Source organism: Typopeltis vanoorti, chromosome 24, assembly GCF_054136105.1.
Source record: "Typopeltis vanoorti isolate ZY-2024b chromosome 24, IOZ_Tvanoo_1.0, whole genome shotgun sequence".
NCBI lineage: Eukaryota > Metazoa > Arthropoda > Arachnida > Uropygi > Thelyphonidae > Typopeltis > Typopeltis vanoorti.
The window spans coordinates 36,299,760-36,310,616 of NC_143572.1; positions in this window are offsets into that span (position 1 = coordinate 36,299,760).

Below are 10,857 nucleotides of genomic sequence, written 5' to 3' on the forward strand. Positions count from 1 at the left end.
TGGCTACATTACAAAATGACATAGCAAAATAGGAAAGATTCATCTCTAGCCCTCGAATACCCTAATAGCATTGGGGAGAAGGAGCAAGAAGAGAAGAAAGAAGGGGAGGGACTAGTCTACAGATAATATAACAGATGTATATTACATGAAGTAAGGCATGGTCCAACATCAGGTACCTTGGGTTTGCCATGCCTGTACTCGCTAAAGTGAACCCTTGAGGCCAAACACTAAATGTTATATATGACAATATTGGAGTGCTCACACAAGTAATAGATTGGCTTGGAGGAAAATTGTTGATGGGAGATTAATCATAATGTTAACTTAATCATGTAGTGCTGTCATAGTAACTTGAACATCCCTTGGGGGGGGGGGGGCGTACGTATCAGGCAATTGATGATGATAAACTTGGGAATCATCTAGTTTTTGAAGACTTTACGCATGCAGTGGTTGGTTCTCTGAAGAGAACTAATCAGTTTGAAATAGATGTCAGACCAGTGAAACCTTTCTCAACTGCACTAATAAAAGGTGAATACATAGATGTGTGGGCAGCATTTATCTTTTTTTAATTAGTACAAACTAAGACAGCTCTGATGCGGTAAGCTACATAAGAGGTATCAACAAAAAAGAAGTGGAATTCGAAAACATTCGAAGATTTCAAGAAGTACCATGTTGACCTAATTGATGTTATTAAAATTAAGACAAAAACTGGTAAAATGCTGCTAAATGATCGTAAGATGTCATATTCAGGAAAGAGCAATCCATTGAATAAAGAAATATAACACATGACATAGGATAATAGATTTTATTAACTATTTTTCTTGTTATAAGACATCAAGGAGAGAACATTCAGTCATAATATCATGTGGTTGACATAATGTCAACTACATGTTCATTTTAAAATATCTGGTTACTAACATCAAATGAAGGAGTAGCTATAGTAAGAATGAAAAATGAAGAGAATGACCAGGTGTTAATGGAAAAGGTAGTGTGGTTGTGTGGACTTTTCCACAGAGCAAAATGAGATGGAATGTTTGGAAAAATATACAGTGGGTGGTAGAAATTATAGAAGAGGAATGAAAATTGGTGAATAAGGATCAAATTTTGCAAGGCGATTCATTTATAAGGGGTGTGCATGAGGAACTGTGATGAATCAGTGTTTCTCTGGAGTAAAGATTAAAGATGTTAGTTATGCTGCGAGAGTGGAGGTAAGGGAGATGTTTATTTTGGTTGGTACAAATGATGTAGTGGGTGACACGTGTGATATGCAAGAGGATATATGAAAGAGTTGCTTTTATAGGTGAAAAAGAGTGAGAAAATAAAAGTTGAATTTTGCCATGGTATACAGGCTGGGATGGAGAGCTATAATAAATGAGTCAGTGCACGGATATGCAGGTGGAGTCGGATTGATGGAAGGAAAGATTTATATAAGGCAAATAGCTTGCATTTCATTGGATTTAGGGTTAGGAGGCTTAGAAAGTATTGTTCAGTGAGAGTTAATGTACTTCATGTTTACAGCCTTTTGTGGATAGATTCACATAAAAATTTTGCATTAGTGCACGGCGTAACGAAGAAGTTAGAATTTCGGATTTTTTTTTTTTTTCATAATGCCCATATCTATTTTTTTTGAAAAAAAGAAATAAAACAAAAGAATTGGAGTTTTATTAATCATCAGGTCAACTTTAGTGATCATTAAAATATAAAAACAAAGAACACAGACGAGTTTTGCCATTAGGGATGGTAGACTTATTCAGGATAAATAAACACAAAGATGACAAATTACAAGAAACCGTTATGATATTAACAATTAATGCATGCGGAACCAGTGTAGCATGTACCATCTGTTTTCTAGCATTGTTTGGAGATGATTAGATGAAAAGTAAAAGTTGATCAGTTGAGTGGTTTAATCAATGATTTCCAGATATTTACGAGCAGCCCTTGTGGATGAAGGTGCTGCATGTTGTAATCCACTGAGCAAGAAAGTTTTTTTCAAGATGTGGCAAAGAGGCTTTGTCTCATTTGACATGATTTGAAGAGTAGTAAACCAGTGTTATAAGCCATGTCACAAAGATGTTCTTTCTTATTTGGAAACTACTGCAAGTCTTATCTGTGTATGAAAGACCTCAAGAATGTGGAATTCTATAGATCCCTGGATGTTTGTAGTAGGGGATTACTGTTCTTTGGAGAACAAAAAAGGGTGCATAATGAATGAGAATCTGTTCTCAGATGGTTGAAATCAAAACATCAAGAAATTATAATTTGCCTTCATTATCCAATTCCAAGATGAAATGAATGTTGGGGTGGAATGAGTTGAGGATATTTAAATTAGAGATTTCTTCCAGGCAATAAAAATGTCAAGATAGCAGGCTTTACCGAGAACTTTGAAACTTTTTTTTTCCAAGTTCTCCATTACTTGATCTATTACTATTATTAGTACTCTAAGACTCCATGGAGTCAGGCTCATCTAGTCATACACACAGCTCATCATATTTCACCTTAAACACACTGAAATTCTCTGCAGACACCCCACACACACAAGCAATTCATTCCAATCATTCGCAGCTCTGCATGCAAAAAAACCTGCTTCTCACTCCCTTTATCACACCCTCCTTATACAGCTCCCAGGAATGATCTCCCACTATTTTCTGTGAAAACCTCTTCAACACTGATCATATTACAACTCTTTACTAACTTGTAGGTCTCTGTAGATTGCATCTTCTCAACCTTTCCTCATATTTGACATTCCAGAGATCAGAAACCCTTGATCGGTCACCTCTGGACCCTTTCCAACATCTCTGGAACAAGAATCTCCTTACTTCTACAAGTCAGTGTCCTCTGCATCATTCCCAGAATTCATTGTGTGGTACTCACAATTTTGGCAATGTGTCGTCTAAATTTTAGATCCTTTTACACTATCTACCCAAGATTTCTTATTTACTCCACCTCTAACAATATATCCCCACCAAGTGTGAATTCTACATCCCATCTTTGTTTCCCAGATTTTAAAACCTTACATTTTGCAACATTGAATTGACCATCCATTCACTCAGTATATTCAAGTCTTCGTAAGGCCACAACACCAGCTCTACCCTTCATAGTCATCCCAACTTTGCATCATCTGCAAACAACTGAATATTCCCATCCAAATTCTTGCCAATATCATTAACATTCAGGTTAAACAGCAATGGCATTAAAACAAAAAAAACCTTACACAAACCCACGAATTACTTTTCTGTTCTGGGATATTGCTCTCCAATACACATGTTGCTGATACCTATCAGTCAATCTCCAGTCCAGTGCAGTAGTTTAATATCCAACCCCATCTGCTCTAGTTTGACTATCAACTTATCATGTGGTAATTTATCGAAAGCCTTGGCAAAATCTAAGTATACTGTGTATCCATCTCCTTTGTCCAATGAAGCCATCACCTTATTGTAATAAGTAAGTAGATTACTAAAACATGATCTCCCTTTAGTAAATCCATGCTGTCCATCAAAGATAATACCATTGTTGTCAAGCCGATTCTGGTTCTCACCAATACTATAACTACACTACATCTGATACACAGATAGGCCTATAATTTGATGCTTGAGTTTTATCACCTCCCTTATGAAGCAGCACAATCTTGCCCTCCTTTGGAACTTGACCCAATGCAAGACTCATATTAAACAAATATGCAGGGCAGATACCAACTCCCTGGTACATTCCTTCAAAATACGTGGTGATATATTATCAAGTCCTACAGCCTTATTAACATCAAGTATGCTTAATTCCCCATATACCTCTTCCTCATTTACAGTCAGTCTCTCCTCCTCCTCATGAACTGCTCTCAAACTCTCCATAATGTCACATTCACAAGAATGAAAGACCTTTATGAGCTGTTCATTAAGTATTTCAACTATATCCTCTGCAGCAATTGTTTTTATACCATTTTCTCCAATCAATGTCATCCTTCCATAATCATTCTATTTTTTTGCTGGCTACATATCGAAATAACTCTTTTGGATTTTTTTTTGGCTTCATTAGCTAACTGCTGCTCATCACATTTGATATCCTTACCAACCAAGTCACCCTCCTTTCCTGTTCTTTGTAATCCTCATGGAATTGATTTTTACCACTTCTTTTATTCTTCCTCCATAATGCCTTTTCCCTCTCTATTGCTTGATGAATTTCTTCATTTATCCATTTCACACCTACCCTATTTAACCTCTCCTCATCTGCTAAAACTGTTTATAGAAGTGATTTTTCCATTTGAAGAAATTAGACCTGAAGGCAGTGTTTTGAAAAGTCTTGAAACATCTGATAAGAAGAGGTCTTCAGTAAGGCAAAACTTTATCCACTGAAACATTTAGAAAGAGAGAGAGACCATACCCAGATTTGCAGAAGTTTCAAATTAAGAAAGAATGTCTTAGCAATATTTCTTATGACAGAGAAAAAAAATAATCACAACAGCTAGCTTACCACTCTTCCGACATGAATCATTCATCATATAGTATAGGGTTTTTTTCCCTTTCCATATCTTGATACTTTTTTGTTCATTGAATTAGAGAATTTATCGCCATCATTCATTTACGTGGTTCATTCAACAAAACTCAAGGGAATATCCTAAACTGTATCTGGAAAACATTGATTAGATCACTTAATCTGATTTCAAATTTTCAGCTGATCAGGGTACCAGAAACCAGATGACACTTACATATTTCACTGACTCCCTGTGTTTTGATTTTTTTTAATACTCTTAACATTTTTTTTTGTTTTTTTTTACAATAATGTTGTTGGAAGTTTTTCCACTTGGTTATACTATAAATTAAAGATACTAAGAAATTATATACTTGGTTTAATCCTTTATCCAAGTGTAAACAAACAACTTTGTACCTGAACTATTTTCAGGAATGGGGCAACTCATAAAGAAGCTAATGACTTCACATCACTTGCTTTAGTGTCCCATAATGAAAAGCACATCTCTTTGCAGGCATGTATAATGCTATGCATTATGGGAAGGGTCACTACCCAGACCAGTTTTAACCTTTATTGAGGTGAAAAAGTAAAGGGTTGCTCATCATAGGCCTAGAGTAATTTGTATAGGGGTTCAAGAGGGCCTGATAGTATTAGGAGAAAGAAAAGACAGATAGATAGCATGAGAGATAGAGAAAAGGCCTCAGCTCTTTTATATCATCATATAGCCAAAGGCTATCGGTTTTCCTTTTTCATCAATCTCATATAGATGAACAACCAAAAGACCAATTGAAACTAAACTGCAAAGATGACTGGTACCCAGGTGGTTAGCCCCAACTGGATTAACTGCCTTGAGTTGGCCTTCTCTGCCTTGGTTGCTCTCCAGTTCCTTGCAATTGGCTATAAGACCACATTGAATTAAGAGGATGGAACTATTTAAAAACCTCTCATAGCAAGAATAGACTGAATTTTACCTCCCCTTGGTGAATATTGCATAATATGGGTGGTCTACACCAGCACTTCCACTGTGGGCCATGGCCCCCTTGGGGGTCGTACATTTTGTTGAGAGGAGCTGTGAAATAATGAAAAGAAATTGAAAATGTTTTAAGACTAAGTTGATTTTTTTATCTTAAAAGAAACGTATTTATTTTTTGTTATTTTATAAAAAATAATAAATAATTTTTAATGGAAAAAAATCACACATTGGTGGAGGTTCACAAATTTTGCTTCCTGCATATTTCAGCACTGAATGAATATTAGTAAATATATGCTTATTCATATAAGTTTCATTTCAAAGCAGAAATCTAAGAATTGCGGTTTCAAATATTTCACCTGATATTGACCTGATATGTTTTTAATTCTTTCTTTATTACTAATCGTTTTACATTTCATGTGCTTGTACTGCAAATGTAAAATAACAATATATCTATCTATATAAAATATATATAATATAATATAATCCTTTATCCAAGTGTGAGCAAACTTTGTTTGCTCACACTTGGATAAAGGATTAAACTAAATTTATTATACTCTAACCAAGTGAAAAATAAACTTTCAACATCTTTCTCTAAATCCAGAGTAATTTATTAAAAAAGGGTGGCACACCATTTGGCAACTCCTATAGGTAGAGATGACCTGCGAATGCTTCTGTCTGGTATACTAAATATCTGGGAATTCATCTTGATAGACGTCTAAACTTCAAGTCACATATGGATAGTGTTACCACTAAGGCAAGTCAGACTATAGCACAGCTATATCCACTTTTTAACAGGAACAGCTTCCTAAGCATAAGCAACAAAATCTTACTTTTCAAATCGATAATCAGACCGCAACTAACTTATGCCTCTCCAACCTGGGGTCACACGACTAAAAGCAACATCAACAGACTTCAGATAATACAGAATAAATGCCTAAGAATGGCATTTAATGCCCCATGGTTCATCAGAAACATCCAGTTACATCAAGAAGCCAATCTTCCAGATATTAAGACCTACATGACAAACATTGCAGAGAAATTCTTCACAATCACGGATAATCACCCAAATCAGTTAGTTCGACAGGCAGCGGACTACAAGCCCTCAGATCGTTTCAAACATAAAAAACCGAAATCCTCCATCGCAAGAGAAAGCTGATACAGCCTCAATGCTCACAATGAGCGGGTAAATTACCCACAATAATCTCATCACCCACAATCTAAAATCCAGATGAAGGGATAAAGAGTCAAGGACTCAGTCCATCAACCAATTAAGTTCAAGTTCAAGTTCAAGTTGGTATCTCAGCTTGTCTCAGCTTGGGCCTGGCTCCCACTGAAGAGACCTCAATAAAGGTCGAAACTAGTCTGGGTAGTGGCCCTTCCCTTAATGCATAACATTAGACATATCCGCAAGGAGATGTGTTTTGCATTATAAGAGATACTGAGACAGGAGTGTTGGTATCTTGCTCCACCTTTGCAACGAGTTCCCTGGTGTTGTATCACCTTACCCCAGTCCTGAAGATACTTTCAGGCGCAAACTTTGTTTGCTCACACTTGGATAAAGGATTAAACTAAATTTATTATATCTATATAAAAATATGAGATAATGTGCCATGTCAAATGTGTATGTAAGATGCTAAAAATGTAATATTTGCATTTGATTTTTGCGATATTCGCTGTCTATGTTGTTGTATCACCTTACCCCAGTCCTGAAGATACTTTCAGGCGCAAACTTTGTTTGCTCACACTTGGATAAAGGATTAAACTAAATTTATTATATCTATATAAAAATATGAGATAATGTGCCATGTCAAATGTGTATGTAAGATGCTAAAAATGTAATATTTGCATTTGATTTTTGCGATATTCGCTGTCTATGTTTTGTATTGAATATAAATACAATAAATATTATAATAATGTATGTCTATATTACGATTTTTTTTCGATGGGGGGCCGTGAAATATTTTAATTTTTCCAAAGGGGGCCCTGGCATTCAGAAGTTTGGGAAGCACTGATCTACACCATCTAGTCATAAATTTGATATATCCTAGAATGCTTCTTTCTAAATACAAATATCATGTGACTGAACAATAAAATTTCCACAGTACAATATTATAAAGTATTTGGATGTCATATTGCTGGTTTTCAAATCCATGTTTCTTTCAAACCTTCCATAAATGGTATTTTAATTCATTAATTATAAAAATCAAAATTCTCTTTTCATTGCTGACAGGTGATGGTTATTGCAAAAAAAAAAACCTGTTCTGTTGTAAGTAATGAAATGCCCAACACATTACGTAATCTGTTTCAAATACGCATGGCAAGAGGGCAGCTGTAGAATGCATGTTCTACTGTTTCCAATCAGTAACAGATGTTAAAGTATCTCCATTTGATTGTATTGACTGGAAGGAGGCCATATGCAATTCTCCAAGCAAGATCCCTCCTGTTAGGGTACCCCTGAAACTTCATCAAGTTATGAAACAAAATATTGTTGTCAGTACCCAACTGGGAAACTTCATGGCAAAAGAGAAGATTTCTTTACACCAAATTTTACTTTTTCTAATGGAAAGAATGTCAATTCCAGAGTGTTTTAGTAGTCTTAGAGTTAAGCACAGAGTCTTGTGGTATTCAGGAACAATCTCAACGTTTGGACCTTTATAATCATTAACTCCAAACAGGAGAAGATGAAAACCCAAGTGGTACCGGAAAAGGTCTGCAATATTTTATGGATTTTAGAAGCTGTATTGAATTTTAAGACCGGAAGTCCAAATTCTCCATGCTGAAGAAAATCCTTTTTAACTTCATGGTATCGGCCTGGACCAAAAAAAATTGCACAGGTTTAATATATAATTGCTTTCTTCAGCTTCTGTGATATCTGTAATATTTATTATGTACAACTGAGCAGGAAAGATTATGGTTTTGAATACTGTGGCTTTAGAAGAAAAAGTGGCCCAATTTTCCAGTCTTCTAAGGTTTCAATGTTCTTGTATATAAGTTCTTGAACAGGTAATATTGGGTAAGTGGAGAAGGGAATTCCAAGTATAATGAGGGGTTCTCTCTTAGGGGTCCAAAAGGAATGCCTCCAAGATCCCACTATCCATAAACTTTTAATTTTGTCTTGTCTGCATTAATAATTAATCCACTGCTTTTGCTGAATTTTTTCAAAATACCAAAAAAAATATATATGGAATTATTATCCTTAAAAGTTCCCACTACATCATCGGCATATGCTAATACCTTATTTTCCTTTATAGTTTAAGGAACTATTATTCCTTGCACAGCATGTGTATTGTTAACTTCCTGTAAGAAAAGTTCAAAAACCAATGCAAAGAGCAGTGGACTAAGAGATTAACCTTACTTGACTCCTTTTTGAATTTTTACCAGGTCTGACAGGAACCCATTAACTAGGAGACGGGTAGTTGAATTGGCATAGGCTCCTTTGATAACTGATAGCATGTTTTTACCTACACCAATTTGCTGGAGTATCTGGAATAGAAAGGGATGCCGGACATTATCAAATGCTTGAGTAAGGTCTACTGATAGCACTGCCATTGACTGCTTTTCGTATTAACTAAGCAGATTACTTCATGTAGCAGAAATAGATTAAATTCTACTGCTTGACCTGGTACTCCATACACCTGTGTGCTTTTAATTATGTATCTCATTCCCACATTGAGCTTGTTATTGATAATGCAGAAAAATATCTTGTAGTCGGTATTAGATAGAGAAATAGGTCTCCAGCTGATGATTAAGGTGTGATCTCTATTAGGTTTAGGAATGAGGACGGTATTGGCTTGCTACAAATTCACTTGGTGTGTCCTGATGAGAGAAAGGAATTGACTGGTGTAACTAAAATGAGAAAAATAAAATATCAGGCCTCGTGATAAAGTGCTACCCCTAGACCATCGGGTCCTGGGGATTTTCTTCTCTGGCATTCTTTATAGGCTGCGGTAACTTCAGATGCTGTAATGGATCTGTCAAGCCCATCTTGGATATGAACAGGAAAGGCATTAATGTTTCAAGAGTTATAATTTCCAAGAGCACTATTGTCTTCAAACAAATTTTTGTATGTTTTTGAAAGGAGTCAAGGATGTCTTGAGTGGTAGACATGTCTTCTCCATCAACGCAGGCAGATTTGGTGATAGTCCTTTCTTTGTGAAATTCAGTGAATTGTCAATTGAAGAATGCAGCTGAAGGGCTATCTACTAAGTGCTGCTGCATTTTTATCTTAAAATTTCTTTCTTCTACTTGTTTCTGCCTTTCCACTTCTGTCTGTATTAATGTTTCTAATGATGTTGTTATGTTCTATACCGTTGTGTTGGTTTATTATGAACCAACTTCTCTCTTTATACAGGTCTTTCAACTTTTTCCTTTTGAGGAAAGCCTGTTCCTTTCCCCATTCCATCATATTCTGCTTTACTCTTTATTGAGGTCTCATCAGTGGAAGTCAGATCCTGATGTGTGATGCTGAGGTTGAAGTAATGCAGAAGTCATATTTTCATATATATAAGGAAAAAAAACCAGCTAAGGCCTTTTTGTTCCCATACAGGGAGTAGGCAAGGCCGTTTTTAAGCCCTATCTAACTTTTGGAGACTGAGTGGGCAGTTCAATCTCCACTGGTAGCCAATCAGAGATAGCTGGCCCAAGGCTATCACTAATTAATCAGCACACAGTGAAGAAGGTGGCTAGTAAGTGCCACCATCTGGTGGTCCCTAACACAATATATTTAATGTCTGAAAATAGTGTGGGTTCGACGGCCAATTTTCTTGAGTTTATGGGACGAAAAACCCGAGTTTCCAGGAGGAAAAGAGTAGCCAAAAGGTGTCGCACCTTATTATTAAAATACTCTGGATTTGAGAAAGCTATTGGAAGTTTTTCCACTTGGTTATACTATAAATTAAAGATACCAAGAAATTATATGATCGGTTTAATCCTAAGGCTAAGGATACTAAGGCAAGTGATGTGAAATCATTATCTTCTTTATATGAGTTGGTGCCAGTCCTGAAAATAGTTCAGATGCAAACCTGTTTGGTCACACTTGGATAAAGGATTAAACCAAGTGTTTAATTTCTTGGTATCTTTAATTTATAGTATAACCAAGTGTTAAGTTAATAATAAGGTGTGATACCTTTTTTCTACTTGTATATGAAAATATGATTTCTGTATTACTTTATTATTATTATTATTACGGGTATCTCCATGGAGTCAGTAGACTCATTGCGGGAGACCCAAACTATCAAAACAATATCTATCATATCTCTTCCTGAATTCATTTACAGACGAAGAACTCACAACTGAGTCAGGCAATGCATTCCACTCATTCACCACCCTCCAGGTGAAGAACCTCTTTCTCACACCCTTGTTAACCACACTTTTCTTTAATTTCCAGGGATGACCTCTTGTTCTTCCATCACAATCACACAGCTGAAACA